Source organism: Heterodontus francisci, chromosome 28, assembly GCF_036365525.1.
Source record: "Heterodontus francisci isolate sHetFra1 chromosome 28, sHetFra1.hap1, whole genome shotgun sequence".
NCBI lineage: Eukaryota > Metazoa > Chordata > Chondrichthyes > Heterodontiformes > Heterodontidae > Heterodontus > Heterodontus francisci.
In genome coordinates this window covers 18,066,257-18,085,618 of record NC_090398.1, presented here as the reverse complement: position 1 = coordinate 18,085,618, position 19,362 = coordinate 18,066,257, and the positions used below count along the sequence as shown (strand labels likewise).

The 19,362-nt window shown below is 51.1% G+C and overlaps 1 protein-coding gene across 7 annotated transcripts in view; it reads right to left on the bottom strand.

The window, feature by feature from the left end:
* Positions 1–8,417, bottom strand: part of LOC137385110 (NACHT, LRR and PYD domains-containing protein 3-like) — a 97,355-nt gene extending 88,938 nt beyond the window's left edge. For all 7 annotated transcript variants that reach the window (XM_068059883.1, XM_068059882.1, XM_068059881.1 and 4 more), the window contains exons 1-2: positions 8,005–8,417; positions 4,036–4,116 (exon numbers count right to left, since the gene is read on the bottom strand). The gene's annotated coding sequence lies outside the window, so the exon portion shown is untranslated. The remainder of the gene's footprint in view (positions 1–4,035; positions 4,117–8,004) is intronic.
* Between the last annotated feature and the right edge of the window lie 10,945 nt (positions 8,418–19,362).

Sequence of the window (19,362 nt, the reverse complement as noted above, 5' to 3'; positions counted from 1 at the left end):
GTGGGGCTTTCTCTTCCAGCTCCTTTGCGTTCTGCCTTTTCTTTTGCATGTGCCGTCTTTCCAGCCCTTCCTCATCCGATGGGGAGCAGCTGCCGTCGTCCGTCTCAGGAGGTAGCCTCCTCTTGCCGCTGGTTTGGGTGGTGACCTGTTCCTTTTTTGGGGGCTTCTTTGTGGTTTTCTTTTTGACCACTTGCCACTCATCCGTTTCTCCCTCTGCTGCCTTCGCCTCCATGGATTGTCTGTTGAGGAGGAGTTTCCAGGCACAGGGTAGGTGCCGGGTCACTGGTTGCAGCTGCCTCCCAGAATCACAGAATCGTTACAGTACAGAAGGAGGCCAGTCGGCCCATCATGTCTGCATCGGCCCTCTGACAGAGCAACTCCCCGAGTTCCAACCCCCCGCCTTCTCCCCATAACCCTGCACATTCTTCCTTTTCAAACAACTGTCTAATTCCCTTTTGAATGCTTCAGTTGAACCTGCCTCCACCACGATCTCAGGCAGCGCATTCCAGACCTTAACCACTCGCTGCATGAAAACATTTTTCCTCATTTCACTTTTCCTTCTCTTACCAAATATTTGAAATCGGTGTCCTCTCATTCTTGATCCTTTCACGAATGGGAACAGTTTCTCTCTATCTACTTTGTCCAGACTCATGATTTTGAATACCTCTATCAAATCACCTCTCAGCCTTCTCTTCTCCAAGGAAAACAGTCCTAACTTCTCCAATCTATCTTCATAACTGAAATTCCTCATCCCTGGAACATTCTTGTGAATCTCCTCTGTACTCTCTCCAATGCCCGCACGTCTTTCTCCAGAATTGAACACAATACTCCAGCTGAGGCCGAACTAGTTTCTTCTACAAGTTCAACATAACCTCCTTGCTCTTGTACTCTATGCCCCTATTAATAAAGCCCAGGATACTGTATGCTTTATTAATTGCTCTTGCAACCTGTCCTGCCATCTTCAATGACTTATGCACAAAAACACCTCGGTCCCTCTGCTCCTACACCCACTTTAGAATTGTTCCTTTTATTTTATATTGTCTCTTCATGTTCTTCCGATCAAAATGAATCACCTCACATTTCTCTGCATCTGCCACCTATCTGCCCATTCCACCAACTTGTCTATGTCCTTTTGGAATTCTACACTATCATTCTCACATTTCACAATGCTTCCAAATTTCGTATCATCTGCAAACTTTGAAATTGTGCCCTGTACACCAAGGTCTAGGTCATTAATATATATCAGGAAAAGCAAGGGTCCCCTTTCCTCTCCTTCTCAGATGGATTTCCCTCGCTGCGGTAAGGTTGCTGGGCTCCTTTGCAGCACGAGTCATGTTCACCGTTCCTTCCTCCAGCCTTTCCTGTGATCTTGTCGCCTGTGCGTAACTGGGACAGGTTTTGTAGAGGTGACCTGCCCCACCACACAGGTTGCAGCACTTACTCTGCTTACAGTCCTTTGTGTGATGGCCGTCCTGTTTGCAGTTCTTGCAGACGGCAGTGATGCAGTTGGCCGCCACGTGACCAGATTTGTCACAGGTCTGACGAACACTGGGCTGCCCTGCGTAGACCAAGGAGCCTCGACTTCTCTCGATAGCGAAGCTGGAGGGAGGATGGATGATATCTCCGTTGGCATCGACCTTCAAGGTCACCTTGACCTGTCACTTGCTGGTCTAAATCCTAAATGGGTCCTTGACCTCAGTACTGCTACCTTGATGTATCTGGTGAGGAAAAGTGAGCACATCCATGACAGGAACATGGGGGGTTGTAGAGGTGGATCACCACCACCTGGTTGTGTTGCGATGGCACGTGAAGAGTGGCTCCGCCGTGAGGATCGACAGTGGTGCCTGGTTTCCTCTCTCCTTGAAGACCTTCAGGAACGTGATGCATCCCGTCATGTTCTTGAATGTCACATTGAAATATCCACTGCTGAGGAAGTCCTGTAGACAGAAGATGTCCACAGCTTGGAATCCACATCATTCAGTCAGGATTTTCTTCATGAAGAAGGTATGGTTGACAGACACATCCTCTTTATTATCCTTTCCCACCACCCTAACGGTGTAACGGACTCCTTGGCCTGAAGCACTAGTGTTTTTGCTCAATGTTTTCCTGGAACAGGATCAAAGGCCACTGATCATGGTCTCTCCCCTGCCAGGCTGTCAATCCTTTCCTGATACCTAAGCATTTCTGATATCATCCTTATAAATTGCTTCTGCATCCTCTCCTGTGCCTTTATATCCTTTTTATAATATGGCGACCAGAACTGCATGGAGTATTTGAAGTGTCATCTAAACAAGGTTCGATACAAGTTCAGCATAACTTGCCTACTTCTCAATTCTATCCCTCTAGATCGAAAGCCTCGTGTTTAGTCTCTTTTTTTAATGGCCTTGCTAACCTGTGGTGCAACTTTTAGTGATTGGTGTGTTTGAATTCCAAGATCCCTTTGTTCCTCTACCTCATCTAGACTCGCACCTTCCAAGTAATAAGTGACCTCCCTATTCTTCCTCTCAAAACGTACTATCTCACATTTATCTGTGATTAACTTTGTTTGCCAATGATTTGCCCATTCTGTAAGTTTATTAATGTCCTTCTGTAATTTGTTATTGTCCTCCTCAGTATTGACCATCCCCCACTCTTTGGCTTCATCCACAAATTTAGAAATTGTGTTTTTGATTCCAAAGTCCAAATTGTGAATGTAAATTGTGAACAGCAGTGATCACAGCACTAATCCCCATGGGGCACCACTTCCCATCTTCTGCCTCTCTGTCTAACTACCTTTTACTCCCACTCTCTGCTTTCTGTCTTGAAACCAGCTAGAAATCCATTCTGCTACTTGTTCCCTGACTCCACATTCTCTGACCTGATTCATTCATTTTTCTGAGGCACCTTATCGAAAGCATTTTGAAAATCCAGATAAATTACATCGACTGCATTATAACCAAGAACATTTCCCTCCGAATGCTGTGAAAACACAGGCTCTATCTTGTAGATACCAGATCACATCTCTCACCCTTCTGACTAGTCAAATGTGTTTGGAATGATTTGCATATTCACAGACACAATGCTCAATACCAGCTCCAGTTGTCTCTTATATTGATTTTTCGTTTTTTTCTTCCACCCAGTGACTTTATCTTCACCACTCCAAAACATCTTTCCTTTCATTCCTGCTAAGAACCTTTCACTATTTCATAAATCTTCTGTTCTTTTTTCAAGTTTTATTAATTCCACTCTCTAGTCTCAGATCCGGATATTTCCCACTCTCCAGTCACATTAACTGATATCCTTCCCATTGCTCCATTCAGCTTTACTGTAATGTAATTGAAGTTGATCAGTTCAGATTGTCACCATTTCTTCCCTTCTCCCTGAACCCACTCTCGTGCCCTAAGAATGTGAACTGCACCTTGACCTGTCTTATACTTACCTCCATGAACAGCCAGTGCAAAACAATCCAGAATCACCACCCTGAAGCCTTGTTTACCAGCCTAGAGTCGAAATTTTAATATTCCCTCTATAACCCGATTTCTATCTGTGTTACTGGTTCTAACCCTGGATATTCTCTGCTCTCCTATCCTTCCCAGAGATGGTCCTACTGCTCCAAGATGTTCTTCCTTCTGGCACCAGGGTCGTAACTTACCATTCGGGACCTGCTCAGGGCTGTAGAAGAGTCTGTCTATTCCCCTGACTATAGAATCTCCCACCACTATCATTCTCCTATTCCTGTGCCCCACCTGTCTCTCACCCCACCCCACTCGGGGTGGCCTCCTGCTTCCTGGTGTTAGTGTTTTTCAGGGAGATCTTCCACTGAGTCACTGTCTCTATCCACCTTACAGACCCCAATACCAGGTATCTATTGGACGCTTCCAGTATTCAGGGAATCTCTGTACCTGTGATTGCAGTGCCCTCTAGATGGTCACTCACTTCCCTCTTTCTACTCAGCCCCTGCCCTGATCCATCTTCCTGTGTGAGCTGCAGGTTCTTCTATGAGATCTGGACCTTTGTCAGGAGAGACATTATATTTAAAGTATTTTGTGAACCGACCTGTGTCCATTCTCATTCTTGTTGAAGATGTTGGATCTTCTCCCGGTTTGGTGGTGACAGGCGTTCCCAGATTCTGATGCTCTGTAATAAATGTAATATTAATAGGAGGGTCAGACAAAAATATTATAATGGGAAGGAGAACATTGCCTTGTTAAACATGACATCAGTCCTCCCTGCTGCCCCCATCAGTGCATCAGTTAGTTGTGGGATTGATCATTTCCCGAGGGTTACGATAAACTCTCCACTCAGGCGTGACAGAGACAGCAGCCCAGTGAGTGCTGCTGATAGAGTCATAGATTCATAGCATCATAGAGTTACACAGCACAGAAACAGGCCCTTCGGCCCACCGTGTCCATGTCGGCCATCAAGCCTATCTAATCTAATCCCATTTTCCAGCACTTGGCCCGTAGCCTTGTTTAGTATGACGTTTCAAGTGCTCATCTAAATACTTCTTAAATGTTGTGAGGGTTCCTGCCTCTGCCACCTCTTCAGGCAGTGTGTTCCAGATTCCAACCACCCTCTGGGTGAAAATATTTTTCCTCAAATCCCCTCTAAACCTCCTGCCCCTTACCTTAAATGTATGCCACCTGGTTATTGACACCTCCGCTAAGGGAAAAAGTTTCTGGAAGTTTCTTCCTATCTAACTCCCTCATAATTTTGATCTCTACAACCCAGTAACAGATGGGGTCTTGTCATCCGAGACTCTGCACAGGAACACCCATCGGTAATATTTACTTACGCAATCACTGGAACACAGGAACAGGAGTAGGCCATTCAGCCCCTCGAGCCTGTTCCGCCAGTCAGTGAGTTCGTGGATGGCCTGCATCCTCATTCCATCCACCCGTCTTAGATCCATATCCCTGAATACACTTGCCTCAGAAAAATCTATTGATCTCAATCTGAAATGATTCATTGAGCTCGGATGTCCTGTCTTTACTGGGAGGGAGTTCCACATTCCACCAGCCTGTGAGTGAAAGTGTTTCTGAATTTCACTCCTGAATGGCCTGACTCTGATTTGCAGGTTATGTTCCCTTGTCCTACACTCCCCCACTAGCTGAAAATGTTTCTCTATTTACCCCATCAATTCCTTTCAAAATCCTAAAAGCCTTGAACAAATCACCCCTCAACCTTCTAAATTTTATAAATAAATGATAAAATGTAAATGATAGAATGGTCTAAGGTGTAGTACACAGTTCTGAGTTAGTGAATATTCTACAGGGAAATATGGTGCAACTGATATTTGATTAATGAAATGATCCTTCACTTGGTTTTATACAGTCTGGTGGTATTGTAGTATTTTATTTACAGATTTGTGTTTAATATTTTGGTTTATGGAGTTTCAGTATTAAATTATGGTGTTTTATGAATATAATATCTATTCACAAACACAATATACAGCTGGGTGTGATTCCTCTGGTCTCTGAGCAGTGACATTGTCCGTGTGTTCATGCAGATGTGTCCTGGTTGGTGTTTCTGTTTGAATACATTTACCATATCTCACAGGGTGTCAGCAGCTGACTAATGAACACTGTTGGAGGTGAGGACATTTACCACTGTATCATCCTATTAAATCTCCTCTGTACCCCCTCCAAGGACTTGCTGAAATGTGGTGCCCAGAATTGTACACAATACTCCAGCTGAAACCTCACCAGTAACCAAGGCAGTAACAAGGACTTTAAACTGGTAAATGGAGGGAAGGGATCAGGTGGAAAAGGTAGTCATAGAATAATTAATTATAAATAATAGTTCAAAAGCAAATGAAAGGGAAGAGATTAGAGTAACAGTTGGAAACTGTGATTTACTCTCTACGGGTAAAGGGAAAACAAAAAATGTGAAGAAATTAAATGTGGGGGGAAGAAATAAGAAACATTTGATTAAAATATAACAGCAGAAGCACAGGTTGTTGGGGGGGGGGGGGGGGTGTCAAAATCCAAAAGAAGAGTTCCTCAAGACAAATATAAAAATATATAAAAATAGAAATACAAGCACAGAGTCAACTTGGAGGATATGACATGGTAGACATTACTGAGACATGGCTGCAAGATGGTCAGGCGAGGGAATAATTACAGGCCAGTCAGTCTAACCTCAGTAGTGGGCAAATTATTGGAATCACTGGAAGGTGGATATAAAATTGGCTCAGTGGCAGGAAACAAAGGGTAATTGTTGACGGGTGTTTTTGTGACTGGAGGACTGTTTCCAGTGGCGTTCCGCAGGGCTCAGGACTGGGTTCCCAGCTTTTTGTGGTATATATTAACGATTTGGCCATAAATGTAGCAGTCATGATCACGAAGTTTGCAAACAACGCACAGATTCTCCATATGGCAGATAGCGAGGTGGATAGCTATCGGCTGCAGGAAGATATCAATGGACTGGTCAGATGATCAAAAAAGTGGAAAATGGAATTCAACATGGCGAAGTGTGAAGTGATGCACTTGGGGAGGTCAAACAAGGCAAAGGAATACACAATTAATGGGAAAGTACTGAGAAGCGTAGAGGAAGTGAGGGACCTTGGAGTGAACGTCCACAGGTCCCTGAAGGTAGCAGGACAGGTCGATAAGGTGGCTAAAAGGCATGTGGAATTCTTTCCTTTATTAGCCGAGGTATAGAATATAACGACAGGGAGGTTATACTGGAACCGTATAACTCATTGGTTAGGCCACAACTTGAGTACTGTGTGCAGTTCTGGTCACCTCATTACAGAAAGGATGTAATTGCACTAGGGAGGTTATAGAGGAGATTTATGAGGATGTTGCCAGGACTAGAAAAATGCAGCTATGAGGAAAGAATTGGATAGGCTGGGGTGGTTCTCCTTGGAACAGAGAAGGCCGAGGGGAGATCTGATTGAAATGTACATAATTTTGAGGGGCCTAGATAGAGTGGAGGTGAAGGGCCTATTCACCTTAGCAGAGAGGTCAGTGATTAGGGGGCATAGACTTTAAGTGGTTGGGAGAAAAATAAGAGGAGCGATGAGGGAAATGGCCCGGGGGGGGGTCTGGAACACACTGCCTGAAAGAGTAGTTGAGGCAGAATCCCTCAACTCATTCAAAAGAAGTCTGGATATGCACCTCAAGTGCTGTAATCTGCAAGGTGGGATTCGAATAGGTGGATCATTTATCAGGCAGCACAGACACAATGGGCAAGTGGCCTCTTTCTGTGTCTTAAATTTTCTATGATTCTAACTAAATCTACCAGATATTAAGGTGTACAAGAGGGATCAGGTAAATGAAAGTAAATCAGGAGATGCCCTTTTATCTCCTCCTTTATCATCGAGGGCCCCAATCTCACCTTCTAGATAAAATAGAAATTTACTTATATTCCTTTCAGGTTAGCAACTGTATTTGCTGCACACAACGCTATTTTCTCTACACTGGGGAGACTAAACGCAGATCGGATGCTCAGTTTGTGCACTCCTCCGGTCTGTTGATGAACATTACCCCAAGCTCCCAGTCACCTGTCTTTTTAATTCTGGTCTCCATTCCCACTCTGTTCTTGGCCACCTGCCCTGTTCCAATGAAACTCAGCCTAAGCTCGAGGGACAATTTGACTCTACATCCTCTGAAGCCAGCACACATTTTAACAGCAACAAGAGAGAACCTCCACTCCAGGTTTATTTAACTTCCTTTGTTTTTGTCCAACAACTGTTGGTGTTGACTCCCATTAACACCTCCTCTAAACCATCTTCACTTTTCTTCCCTGTGTCATTGTCCATCTTCCCTTTTCTCATTGACTCCCCTCTGCCCCCATCATCCTTCTTCCTATAGACTTTCTCCTGGCTACATCAAACATTTTCCCATGGACTCTTTCCCAAAAAAAACTTTACTCATGAAATCTGTAAAAATCTGATATAACAATTCAAATTTGCCATTTCCTAAAGTGCAATACAGATGTTTCTTTCAACACAGTACATGAGGTGCCTCATAAGTTTTGCCATTTCAGGTGATATTTATAATGTACATTTGCAGAACATACCATTCTCTGGAGCAGACAGCCCAAGACGTTTCCTGCCCTTCGGAGGGTCTTTCCCTTTTCTCATGGCCTCCCTCCTTCCCTTTTCCTGCCTTTGCATGAGCTTTAAACCTCTCACTTCTACTGGCAAGACCAGCATTTACTGCTCATCCCTAATTGCCCTTGACAACTGAGTGACTTCCTAGGCAATGAGGAATCCACCACATTGCTGTGGTCTGGAGTCACATGTAGGCCAGGTCTGGTAAAGATGGCAGATTTCCGTCACTAAAGGGCAAAAATGAACCAAATGGGTTTTTATAACAATTGCTAATAGTTTCATGGCACCATCACTGAGACTAATGATTAATTACCGTGGTGGTATTTAAACCTGCGTCCAAAGGACACTTAATCATAAAAGTCCTGCCATTCCCACGACATCACCGTCTACCCAACCCCGCCCTGAACCGGAAACTCTGTTTCTCCAGACGCTGTCACATGATCACTTGGTCCAACATCATTCGCTCCGATTTCTGAATAAATTAACATATCCCGGGTCGTGAACTCCTCCCAATGGCTGAGAACAGGAGGTTGACAGATGCCTCCACCACTCCAGACACGGTCTGTCCAAAGTCACGCCCATCCACCAAGGTTACCCCGCCCACGTACAGTCACGTGCTGAAGCCACAAACAATCGCAGCCCCGCCGACTGCGCATGTCCGCGATCTCGTGCTGGGGAGAGACGCAGCGAAGGGACCGGAGTCCGGATCAAACTGTGAGTGACGGTGAGGAACCCGGGGAGGATGGACCCAGTGTGATCAGACAGTGTGTAACCCGGGGAGGATGGACCCAGTGTGATCAGACAGTGTGTAACCCGGGGGAGGATGGACCCAGTGTGATCAGACTGTGTGTAACCCGGGGAGGATGGACCCAGTGTGATCAGACAGTGTGTAACCCGGGGAGGATGGACCCAGTGTGATCAGACAGTGTGTAACCCGGGGAGGATGGACCCAGTGTGATCAGACAGTGTGTAACCCGGGGAGAATGGACCCAGTGAGATCAGACAGTGAATAACCCGGGGAGGATGGTCCCAGTGAGATCAGACAGTATGTAACCTGGCGAGGATGGACCCAGTGTGATCAGACAGTGTGTAACCCGGGAGGATGGACCCAGTGTTATCAGACAGTGAATAACCCGGGGAGGATGGACCCAGTGTGATCAGACAGTGTGTAACCCGGGGAGGATGGACCCAGTGTGATCAGACAGTGTGTAACCCGGGGAGGATGGACCCAGTGTGATCAGACAGTGTGTAACCCGGGGAGAATGGACCCAGTGAGATCAGACAGTGAATAACCCGGGGAGGATGGTCCCAGTGAGATCAGACAGTATGTAACCTGGCGAGGATGGACCCAGTGTGATCAGACAGTGTGTAACCCGGGAGGATGGACCCAGTGTGATCGGCCAGTGTGTAACCCAGGGAGGATGGACCCAGTGTGATCGGCCAGTGTGTAACCCGGGAGATTGGACCCAGTGTGATCGGCCAGTGTGTAACCCGGGGAGGATGGACCCAGTGTGATCACACAGTGAATAACCCGGGAGGATGGACCCAGTGTGATCACACAGTGAATAACCCCGGGGAGGATGGACCCAGTGAGATCAGACAGTGAATAACCCGGGGGAGGATGGACCCAGTGAGATCAGACAGTGAATGACCCGGGGAGGATGGACCCAGTGTGATCAGACAGTGTGTAACCCGGGAGGATGGACCCAGTGTGATCAGACAGTGTGTAACCCGGGAGGATGGACCCAGTGTGATCAGACAGTGTGTAAACCGGGGGAGGATGGACCCAGTGTGATCAGACAGTGTGTAACCCGGGGAGGATGCACCCAGTGTGATCAGTGTGTAACCTGGGGAGGATGGACCCAGTGTGATCAGACAGTGTGTAACCCGGGGAGGATGGACCCAGTGTGATCAGACAGTGTGTAACCCGGGGAGGATGGACCCAGTGTGATCAGACAGTGTGTAACCCGGGGAGGATGGACCCAGTGTGATCAGACGGTGTGTAACCCGGGGAGGATGGACCCAGTGAGATCAGACAGTGTGTAACCCGGGGAGGATGGACCCAGTGAGATCAGACAGTGTGTAACCCGGGGAGGATGGTCCCAGTGAGATCAGACAGTGTGTAACCCGGGAGGATGGACCCAGTGTGATCGGCCAGTGTGTAACCCAGGGAGGATGGACCCAGTGTGATCGGACAGTGTGTAACCCGGGAGGTTGGACCAAGTGTGATCGGCCAGTGTGTAACCCGGGGAGGATGGACCCAGTGTCATCACACAGTGAATAACCCGGGAGGATGGACCCAGTGTGATCACACAGTGAATAACCCCGGGGAGGATGGACCCAGTGAGATCAGACAGTGAATAACCCGGGGGAGGATGGACCCAGTGAGATCAGACAGTGTGTAACCCGGGAGGATGGACCCAGTGTGATCACACAGTGAATAACCCCGGGGAGGATGAACCCAGTGAGATCAGACAGTGTGTAACCCGGGGAGGATGGACCAAGGCAGATCAGGCAGTGTGTAACCCGGGGAGGATGGATCCAGTGTGATCAGTCAGTGTGTAACCCGGGGGAGGATGGACCCAGTGTGATCAGACAGTGTGTAACCCGGGGGAGGATGGACCCAGTGTGATCAGACAGTGTGCAACCCGGGGAGGATGGACCCAGTGTGATCAGACAGTGTGTAACCTGGGGGAGGATGGACCCAGTGTGATCAGACAGTGTGTAACCCGGGGGAGGATGGACCCAGTGTGATCAGTCTGTGTGTAACCCGGGGGAGGATGGACCCAGTGTGATCAGACAGTGTGTAACGTGGGGAGGATGCACCCAGTGTGATCAGACAGTGTGTAACCTGGGGAGGATGCACCCAGTGTGATCAGACAGTGTGTAGCCCGGGGGAGGATGGACACAGTGTGATCAGACAGTGTGTAAACCGGGGGAGGATGGACCCAGTGTGATCAGACAGTGTGTAACCCGGGGAGGATGCACCCAGTGTGATCAGTGTGTAACCTGGGGAGGATGGACCCAGTGTGATCAGACAGTGTGTAACCCGGGGAGGATGGACCCAGTGTGATCAGACAGTGTGTAACCCGGGGAGGATGGACCCAGTGTGATCAGACGGTGTGTAACCCGGGGAGGATGGACCCAGTGTGATCAGACAGTGAGTAACCCGGGGAGGATGGACCCAGTGAGATCAGACAGTGTGTAACCCAGGGAGGATGGGTGACACAGTGGTGCAGTGGTTAGCACCACAGTCTCACAAGCTCCAACGACCCGGGTTCGGTTCTGGGTGCTGCCTGTGCGGAGTTTGCAAGTTCTCCCTATGACTGCGTGGGTTTCTGCTGGGTGCTCCGGTTTCCTCCCACAGCCAAAGAGTTGCAGGTTGATAGGTAACTTGGCCATTGAAATTACCCCAAGTGTAGGTAGGTGGTAGGAAAATGGTGGTGATGTGGTAGGGAATATGGGATTAATGTCCAATTTGTATAAATGGGTGGTTGTTGGTCGGCGCAGACTCGGTGGGCCGAGGGGCCTGTTTCAGTGCTGTATCACTCTCTGGACCAGTGCGATCAGACAGTGTTTTACCTGGGGAGGATGGACCCAGTGAGATCAGACACTGCAACCCGGGGAGGATGGACCCAGTGTGATCAGACACTGCAACCCGGGGAGGATGGACCCAGTGAGATGAGACAGTGTGTAACCCGGGGAGGATGGACCCAGTGAGATGAGACAGTATGCAAGCAGGGGAGGATGGACCCAGTGAGATCGGACAATGTGTAACCCGGGGAGGATGGACCCAGTGTGATCAGACAGTGTGTAACCCGGGGAGGATGGACCCAGTGTGATCAGACAGTGTGTAACCCGGGGAGGATGGTACCCAGTGAGATCAGACAGTGAATAACCCGGGGAGGATGGACCCAGTGAGATGAGACAGTGTGTAACCCGGGGAGGATGGACCCAGTGAGATGAGACAGTGTGTAACCCGGGGAGGATGGACCCAGTGAGATGAGACAGTGTGTAACCCGGGGAGGATGGACCCAGTGTGATCAGACATTGTGTAAGCAGGGTAGGATGGACCCAGTGAGATCAGAGAGTGTGTAACCTGGGGAGGATGGACCCAGTGAGATCAGACAGTGTGTAACCCGGGGAGGATGGACCCAGTGAGATCAGACAATGTGTAACCCGGGGAGGATCGACCCATTGTGATCAGACAGTGTGCATCGCGGAGAGGAGGGACCCAGTGAGATCAGACAGTGTGTAACCTGGGGAGGATGGACCCTGTGTGATCAGATAGTGTGTAATCCGGGGAGGATGGACCCTGTGTGATCAGATAGTGTGTAATCCGGGGAGGATGGACCCAGTGTGATCAGACAGTGTGTAACCCAGGGAGGATGGACCCAGTGTGGTCAGACAGTGTGTAACCCGGGGAGGATGGACCCAGTGTGATCAGACAGTGTGTAACCCGCCGAGGATGGACCCAGTGTGATCAGACAGTGTGTAACCCGGGGAGGATGAACCCAGTGAGATCAGACAGTGTGTAACCCGGGGAGGATGGACCCAGTGAGATCAGACAGTGAATAACCCGGGGAGGATGAACCCAGTGAGATCAGACAGTGTGTAACCCGGGAGGATGGACCCAGTGTGATCGGCCAGTGTGTAGCCCAGGGAGGATGGACCCAGTGTGATCGGACAGTGTGTAACCCGGGGAGGATGGACCCAGTGTGATCAGACAGTGAATAACCCGGGAGGATGGACCCAGTGTGATCACACAGTGTGCAACCCAGGGAGGATGGACCCAGTGTGATCAGACAGTGTGTAACCTGGGGGAGGATGGACCCAGTGTGATCAGACAGTGTGTAACCCGGGGGAGGATGGACGCAGTGTGATCAGACAGTGTGTAACCCGGTGAGGATGGACCCAGTGTGATCAGACAGTGTGTAACCCGGTGAGGATGGACCCAGTGTGATCAGACAGTGTGTAACCCGGGGGAGGATGGACCCAGTGTGATCAGACAGTGTGTAACCCGGGGGAGGATGGACCCAGTGTGATCAGTCTGTGTGTAACCCAGGGGAGGATGGACCCAGTGTGATCAGACAGTGTGTAACGTGGGGAGGATGCACCCAGTGTGATCAGACAGTGTGTAACCTGGGGAGGATGCACCCAGTGTGATCAGACAGTGTGTAGCCCGGGGGAGGATGGACACAGTGTGATCAGACAGTGTGTAAACCGGGGGAGGATGGACCCAGTGTGATCAGACAGTGTGTAACCCGGGGAGGATGCACCCAGTGTGATCAGTGTGTAACCTGGGGAGGATGGACCCAGTGTGATCAGACAGTGTGTAACCCGGGGAGGATGGACCCAGTGTGATCAGACAGTGTGTAACCCGGGGAGGATGGACCCAGTGTGATCAGACGGTGTGTAACCCGGGGAGGATGGACCCAGTGTGATCAGACAGTGAGTAACCCGGGGAGGATGGACCCAGTGAGATCAGACAGTGTGTAACCCAGGGAGGATGGGTGACACAGTGGTGCAGTGGTTAGCACCACAGTCTCACAAGCTCCAACGACCCGGGTTCGGTTCTGGGTGCTGCCTGTGCGGAGTTTGCAAGTTCTCCCTCTGACTGCGTGGGTTTCTGCTGGGTGCTCCGGTTTCCTCCCACAGCCAAAGAGTTGCAGGTTGATAGGTAACTTGGCCATTGAAATTACCCCAAGTGTAGGTAGGTGGTAGGAAAATGGTGGTGATGTGGTAGGGAATATGGGATTAATGTCCAATTTGTATAAATGGGTGGTTGTTGGTCGGCGCAGACTCGGTGGGCCGAGGGGCCTGTTTCAGTGCTGTATCACTCTCTGGACCAGTGCGATCAGACAGTGTTTTACCTGGGGAGGATGGACCCAGTGAGATCAGACACTGCAACCCGGGGAGGATGGACCCAGTGAGATGAGACAGTGTGTAACCCGGGGAGGATGGACCCAGTGAGATGAGACAGTATGCAAGCAGGGGAGGATGGACCCAGTGAGATCGGACAATGTGTAACCCGGGGAGGATGGACCCAGTGTGATCAGACAGTGTGTAACCCGGGGATGATGGACCCAGTGTGATCAGACAGTGTGTAACCCGGGGAGGATGGACCCAGTGTGATCAGACAGTGTGTAACCCGGGGAGGATGGTACCCAGTGAGATCAGACAGTGAATAACCCGGGGAGGATGGACCCAGTGAGATGAGACAGTGTGTAACCCGGGGAGGATGGACCCAGTGAGATGAGACAGTGTGTAACCCGGGGAGGATGGACCCAGTGAGATGAGACAGTGTGTAACCCGGGGAGGATGGACCCAGTGTGATCAGACATTGTGTAAGCAGGGTAGGATGGACCCAGTGAGATCAGAGAGTGTGTAACCTGGGGAGGATGGACCCAGTGAGATCAGACAGTGTGTAACCCGGGGAGGATGGACCCAGTGAGATCAGACAATGTGTAACCCGGGGAGGATCGACCCAGTGTGATCAGACAGTGTGCATCGCGGAGAGGAGGGACCCAGTGAGATCAGACAGTGTGTAACCTGGGGAGGATGGACCCTGTGTGATCAGATAGTGTGTAATCCGGGGAGGATGGACCCTGTGTGATCAGATAGTGTGTAATCCGGGGAGGATGGACCCAGTGTGATCAGACAGTGTGTACCCCGGGGAGGATGGACCCAGTGTGATCAGACAGTGTGTAACCCGGGGGAGGATGGACCCAGTGTGATCAGACAGTGTGTAACCCGGGGAGGATGGACCCAGTGTGATCAGAGAGCGTGTAACCCGGGGAGGATGGACCCAGTGTGATCAGACTGTGTGTAACCCGGGGAGGATGGACCCAGTGTGATCAGACAGTGTGTAACCCGGGGAGGATGGACCCAGTGTGATCAGACAGTGTGTAACCCGGGGAGAATGGACCCAGTGAGATCAGACAGTGAATAACCCGGGGAGGATGGTCCCAGTGAGATCAGACAGTATGTAACCTGGCGAGGATGGACCCAGTGTGATCAGACAGTGTGTAACCCGGGAGGATGGACCCAGTGTGATCGGCCAGTGTGTAACCCAGGGAGGATGGACCCAGTGTGATCGGCCAGTGTGTAACCCGGGAGATTGGACCCAGTGTGATCGGCCAGTGTGTAACCCGGGGAGGATGGACCCAGTGTGATCACACAGTGAATAACCCGGGAGGATGGACCCAGTGTGATCACACAGTGAATAACCCCGGGGAGGATGGACCCAGTGAGATCAGACAGTGAATAACCCGGGGGAGGATGGACCCAGTGAGATCAGACAGTGAATGACCCGGGGAGGATGGACCCAGTGTGATCAGACAGTGTGTAACCCGGGAGGATGGACCCAGTGTGATCAGACAGTGTGTAACCCGGGAGGATGGACCCAGTGTGATCAGACAGTGTGTAAACCGGGGGAGGATGGACCCAGTGTGATCAGACAGTGTGTAACCCGGGGAGGATGCACCCAGTGTGATCAGTGTGTAACCTGGGGAGGATGGACCCAGTGTGATCAGACAGTGTGTAACCCGGGGAGGATGGACCCAGTGTGATCAGACAGTGTGTAACCCGGGGAGGATGGACCCAGTGTGATCAGACGGTGTGTAACCCGGGGAGGATGGACCCAGTGTGATCAGACAGTGAGTAACCCGGGGAGGATGGACCCAGTGAGATCAGACAGTGTGTAACCCAGGGAGGATGGGTGACACAGTGGTGCAGTGGTTAGCACCACAGTCTCACAAGCTCCAACGACCCGGGTTCGGTTCTGGGTGCTGCCTGTGCGGAGTTTGCAAGTTCTCCCTATGACTGCGTGGGTTTCTGCTGGGTGCTCCGGTTTCCTCCCACAGCCAAAGAGTTGCAGGTTGATAGGTAACTTGGCCATTGAAATTACCCCAAGTGTAGGTAGGTGGTAGGAAAATGGTGGTGATGTGGTAGGGAATATGGGATTAATGTCCAATTTGTATAAATGGGTGGTTGTTGGTCGGCGCAGACTCGGTGGGCCGAGGGGCCTGTTTCAGTGCTGTATCACTCTCTGGACCAGTGCGATCAGACAGTGTTTTACCTGGGGAGGATGGACCCAGTGAGATCAGACACTGTGGAACCTGGGGAGAATGGACCCAGTGTGATCAGACAGTGTGTAACCCGGGGAGGATGGACCCAGTGTGATCAGACAGTGTGTAACCCGGTGAGGATGGACCCAGTGTGATCAGACAGTGTGTAACCCGGGGAGGATGGACCCAGTGAGATCAGACAGTGTGTAACCCGGGGAGGATGGACCCAGTGAGATCAGACAGTGTGTAACCCGGGGAGGATGGTCCCAGTGAGATCAGACAGTGTGTAACCCGGGAGGATGGACCCAGTGTGATCGGCCAGTGTGTAACCCAGGGAGGATGGACCCAGTGTGATCGGACAGTGTGTAACCCGGGAGGTTGGACCAAGTGTGATCGGCCAGTGTGTAACCCGGGGAGGATGGACCCAGTGTCATCACACAGTGAATAACCCGGGAGGATGGACCCAGTGTGATCACACAGTGAATAACCCCGGGGAGGATGGACCCAGTGAGATCAGACAGTGAATAACCCGGGGGAGGATGGACCCAGTGTGATCACACAGTGAATAACCCCGGGGAGGATGGACCCAGTGTGATCACACAGTGAATAACCCCGGGGAGGATGGACCCAGTGTGATCACACAGTGAATAACCCCGGGGAGGATGGACCCAGTGAGATCAGACAGTGTGTAACCCGGGAGGATGGACCCAGTGTGATCACACAGTGAATAACCCCGGGGAGGATGAACCCAGTGAGATCAGACAGTGTGTAACCCGGGGAGGATGGACCAAGGCAGATCAGGCAGTGTGTAACCCGGGGAGGATGGATCCAGTGTGATCAGTCAGTGTGTAACCCGGGGGAGGATGGACCCAGTGTGATCAGACAGTGTGTAACCCGGGGGAGGATGGACCCAGTGTGATCAGACAGTGTGCAACCCGGGGAGGATGGACCCAGTGTGATCAGACAGTGTGTAACCTGGGGGAGGATGGACCCAGTGTGATCAGACAGTGTGTAACCCGGGGGAGGATGGACCCAGTGTGATCAGTCTGTGTGTAACCCGGGGGAGGATGGACCCAGTGTGATCAGACAGTGTGTAACGTGGGGAGGATGCACCCAGTGTGATCAGACAGTGTGTAACCTGGGGAGGATGCACCCAGTGTGATCAGACAGTGTGTAGCCCGGGGGAGGATGGACACAGTGTGATCAGACAGTGTGTAAACCGGGGGAGGATGGACCCAGTGTGATCAGACAGTGTGTAACCCGGGGAGGATGCACCCAGTGTGATCAGTGTGTAACCTGGGGAGGATGGACCCAGTGTGATCAGACAGTGTGTAACCCGGGGAGGATGGACCCAGTGTGATCAGACAGTGTGTAACCCGGGGAGGATGGACCCAGTGTGATCAGACGGTGTGTAACCCGGGGAGGATGGACCCAGTGTGATCAGACAGTGAGTAACCCGGGGAGGATGGACCCAGTGAGATCAGACAGTGTGTAACCCAGGGAGGATGGGTGACACAGTGGTGCAGTGGTTAGCACCACAGTCTCACAAGCTCCAACGACCCGGGTTCGGTTCTGGGTGCTGCCTGTGCGGAGTTTGCAAGTTCTCCCTATGACTGCGTGGGTTTCTGCTGGGTGCTCCGGTTTCCTCCCACAGCCAAAGAGTTGCAGGTTGATAGGTAACTTGGCCATTGAAATTACCCCAAGTGTAGGTAGGTGGTAGGAAAATGGTGGTGATGTGGTAGGGAATATGGGATTAATGTCCAATTTGTATAAATGGGTGGTTGTTGGTCGGCGCAGACTCGGTGGGCCGAGGGGCCTGTTTCAGTGCTGTATCACTCTCTGGACCAGTGCGATCAGACAGTGTTTTACCTGGGGAGGATGGACCCAGTGAGATCAGACACTGTGGAACCTGGGGAGAATGGACCCAGTGTGATCAGACAGTGTGTAACCCGGGGAGGATGGACCCAGTGTGATCAGACAGTGTGTAACCCGGTGAGGATGGACCCAGTGTGATCAGACAGTGTGTAACCCGGGGAGGATGGACCCAGTGAGATCAGACAGTGTGTAACCCGGGGAGGATGGACCCAGTGAGATCAGACAGTGTGTAACCCGGGGAGGATGGTCCCAGTGAGATCAGACAGTGTGTAACCCGGGAGGATGGACCCAGTGTGATCGGCCAGTGTGTAACCCAGGGAGGATGGACCCAGTGTGATCGGACAGTGTGTAACCCGGGAGGTTGGACCAAGTGTGATCGGCCAGTGTGTAACCCGGGGAGGATGGACCCAGTGTCATCACACAGTGAATAACCCGGGAGGATGGACCCAGTGTGATCACACAGTGAATAACCCCGGGGAGGATGGACCCAGTGAGATCAGACAGTGAATAACCCGGGGGAGGATGGACCCAGTGTGATCACACAGTGAATAACCCCGGGGAGGATGGACCCAGTGAGATCAGACAGTGAATAACCCGGGGGAGGATGGACCCAGTGTGATCACACAGTGAATAACCCCGGGGAGGATGGACCCAGTGTGATCACACAGTGAATAACCCCGGGGAGGATGGACCCAGTGTGATCACACAGTGAATAACCCCGGGGAGGATGGACCCAGTGAGATCAGACAGTGTGTAACCCGGGAGGATGGACCCAGTGTGATCACACAGTGAATAACCCCGGGGAGGATGAACCCAGTGAGATCAGACAGTGTGTAACCCGGGGAGGATGGACCAAGGCAGATCAGGCAGTGTGTAACCCGGGGAGGATGGATCCAGTGTGATCAGTCAGTGTGTAACCCGGGGGAGGATGGACCCAGTGTGATCAGACAGTGTGTAACCCGGGGGAGGATGGACCCAGTGTGATCAGACAGTGTGCAACCCGGGGAGGATGGACCCAGTGTGATCAGACAGTGTGTAACCTGGGGGAGGATGGACCCAGTGTGATCAGACAGTGTGTAACCCGGGGGAGGATGGACCCAGTGTGATCAGTCTGTGTGTAACCCGGGGGAGGATGGACCCAGTGTGATCAGACAGTGTGTAACGTGGGGAGGATGCACCCAGTGTGATCAGACAGTGTGTAACCTGGGGAGGATGCACCCAGTGTGATCAGACAGTGTGTAGCCCGGGGGAGGATGGACACAGTGTGATCAGACAGTGTGTAAACCGGGGGAGGATGGACCCAGTGTGATCAGACAGTGTGTAACCCGGGGAGGATGCACCCAGTGTGATCAGTGTGTAACCTGGGGAGGATGGACCCAG